This window comes from Phyllostomus discolor, chromosome X (genome assembly GCF_004126475.2).
Source record: "Phyllostomus discolor isolate MPI-MPIP mPhyDis1 chromosome X, mPhyDis1.pri.v3, whole genome shotgun sequence".
NCBI lineage: Eukaryota > Metazoa > Chordata > Mammalia > Chiroptera > Phyllostomidae > Phyllostomus > Phyllostomus discolor.
This window is the reverse complement of record NC_050198.1, coordinates 57,141,848-57,145,102: the sequence shown is the minus strand read 5'-3', so window position 1 is coordinate 57,145,102 and position 3,255 is coordinate 57,141,848.

Below are 3,255 nucleotides of genomic sequence, written 5' to 3'. Positions count from 1 at the left end.
GATTTTGCATTACTTTAAAAGAAAGCCTTCCAAATTGTATAAGTTTTATATTCCATATGATCTCACCTTTAACTGCAACCAAATCAACAAAACAAACTAGCAAGAAAAATATAACCAGAGACATTGAAATTAGGAACAATCTGACAGTAACCAGAGGGGTGGTGGGAGGGGATAATGGGAGAAGAGGCTAAGGTTTTCAGGAACAACTATAAAGGACACATGGACAAAACCAAGAGGGGGTGGAAGCAAAGGAGGGAGGTGGGGATGGCTGGGGTGGGGGGAAGTTGTGGGGAGTAAATGCAGACAACTGTAATTGAACAATTAATAATAATAATAATAATAATAATAATAATAAAGATCCACATAGCCTTGTCTTGGTCTGCCTGACAAAAAACAAGAATCTTTTAGTACGCAGCCTTTACCAGTCTGTATAGCTTCCTCATGATTTTGAGGAGTGTTTGAGAACAGACCATCATCGCACCGTAGGAGGATCTCATACCCTGGGAAAACACACTGCATTTACTCTATAACATTCTGTCCCTTTGATCCAATATATTTACCACCTTCAGTTTTCTCTTTAAACCCATTTCTATCTCTTGGTTTTGATGTTGCTTTTTTAAAAATATATTTTATTGATTATGCTATTACAGTTGTCCCATTTTCCCCCTTCACTCCCCTACACCCTGCACACCTTCTCTCACCCATATTCCCCCACTTTAGTTCATGTCCACGTATCATAAGTTCTTGACTTCTACATTTCCCATAATATTCTTACCCTCCTCTTGTCTATTTTCTACCTACCATCTATGCTCCTTATTCCCTGTACCTTTTACCCCTCTTTCCTCCTCCCTCTCCCCTGTTGACAACCCTCCATGTGATCTCCATTTCTGTGGTTCCATTCCTGTTCTAGTTGTTTGTTTAGTTTGCTTTTGTTTTTATTTTACATGTCATTGTTAATAATTGTAAGTTCATTGTCATTTTACTGTACATGCTTCTTCTTTTTTTAGATAAGTACTTTTAACATTTCATATAATAAAGGCTTGGTGATGATGAACTCCTTTAACATGACCTTATCTGAGCAGCACTTTATCTGCCTTTCTATTCTAAATGAAAGCTTTGCTGGATAGAGCAATCTTGGATGTAGGTCCTTGCCTTTCATGACTTGGAATACCTCTTTTCAGCCCCTTCTTGCCTGCAAGGTCTCCTTTGAGAAATCAGCTGACAGTCTGATGGGTATAACTTTGTAGGTAACTCTCTCCTTTTGTCTTGATGCTTCAAAGATTCTCTCCTTATCTTTAATCTTGGGTAATGTAATTATGATGTGTCTTGGTGTGTTCCTCCTTGAGTCCAACTTCTTTGGGACTCTGTGAGTTTCCTGGACTTCCTGGTAGTCTATTTCCTTTGTCAAAATGGGGAAGTTCTCCATCATTATTTGTTCAAATAACTTTTTCCAGTTGTTGCTCTTCCTCTTCTCCTTCTGGTACCCCTGTAATTTGGATGTTGGAAGGTTTAAGGATGTCCTGGATATTCCTAAGCCTCTCCTCATTTTTTTGAATTCTTGTTTCTTCATTCTTTTCTGATTGGATGTTTCTTTCTTCCTTCTGGTCCACACCATTGACTTGAGTCCCAGTTCCCTTCCCATCCCTATCAGTTCCTCATACATTTTCCTTTATTTCACTTAGCATAGCTTTCACTTTTTTCATTTAATTTGCGCCCAAATTCAACAAAGTCTGTGAGCATCCTGATTACCAGGGTTTGAACTATGCATCTGGTAGGTTGGCTGTCTCTTCATCTCTTAGTTTTAGTTTTTCTGGAGCTTTCATCTGTTCTTTCATTTGGACCATTTTATTTGTCTTGATATGCCTGTTACATAGTGTGGTCAGAGCCCTAAGTGTTCACCAGGGCAGGGCAACTGAGGTCGCTGAGTTGTGATGATGTATGTGGGGCAGGGGTCCCAGAAGGAACAATGGCACTTGCTCTGCTCTCTGCCAGATTTCAGTCCCCTCTGCTGCTTCCCACAAGCAAATTGAGCCCTTCTGGTGCTGATTCCCATGTGGGTGGGTTTGTGTACATTCTGGGACCCTATGGATCTCTCCAATGAACTCTCCTGTGAGGCTGGGAGTTTCTTCGGGCATGTCCTTCACAGGTGTTTTCAATCAATGTTTTGAGGCTTTATTTCCCCAAGTTGGGACCCTGGGATGCGTGGTCTGTCTTTCTCCCAGTTTTGCCTGATTTATCTGCATGTGAATGTGGGACTGGACATGCCATGCCCCTCTACGATCCGCCACATTGCTGGGTCTTCCAGCCACCCTGCCTCAAGCCCTGCCTGTCCCTGCTTCCCGACTCTGCTCCTCCTTACCAGTCTGGTTAGATATTTCTTCTTTAACTCTTTGGCTGTTGGACTTCCATACAGTCCAGTTTTCTGTCAGTACTGGTTGTTTTTTGTTTTTAAATTGTTGTTGTCCTTATTTTGATTGTGGGAACAGGCACAGTGTGTCTACCTATGCCTCCATCTTGGCCGGAAGTCTGATGTTGCTTTTTTGAAAATATATTTTGATTATGCTATTACAGTCCTCCCATTTTTTTCTCCTCTTTATTCTTCTCTACCCTCTACCCACCTCCTACCAGCAATTCCCCACCTTAGATCATGTCAATGGGTCGTACATATAACTTCTTTGACTTCTCCATTTCCCATACTATTCTTAACCTCCCCCTGTCCATTGTGTACCTGCCGTTCATGCTTCTTAGTCCCTGTACCTTTTCTTCCATTCTCCTCTCTCCCCTCTCTCTGCTGATAACCCTCCATGTGATCTCTATTTCTGTGATTCTGTTCCTGTTCTAGTTGTTTGCTTAGTTTGTTTTTTATTTTTTTTTATGTTCAGTTGTTGATAGTTGTGAGTTTGCTGTCATTTTACTGTTCATATTTTTTATCTTCTTTTTTGGGTAAGCCCCTTTTTCATATAATAAGGGCTTGGTGATGATGAACTCCTTTACCTTGACCTTATAGGGGAAGCACTTTGTCTGTCCTTCCATTCTAAATGACAGCTTTGCAGGATAGAATACTGTTGGGTGTAAGTCCTTGCCTTTCATGACTTTGAATACATTGATCCCTCACCTATAGCGGGAGTTACATTCCAGAGACCCCCGCGATAGGTGAAAATCCATGAAGTAGTGGTGTTATATTTATTTTATTTTTCATATACATTTTAAGGCTTTATAAACCCTTCCCACACTCCTATAAACCTTCCCCACTCT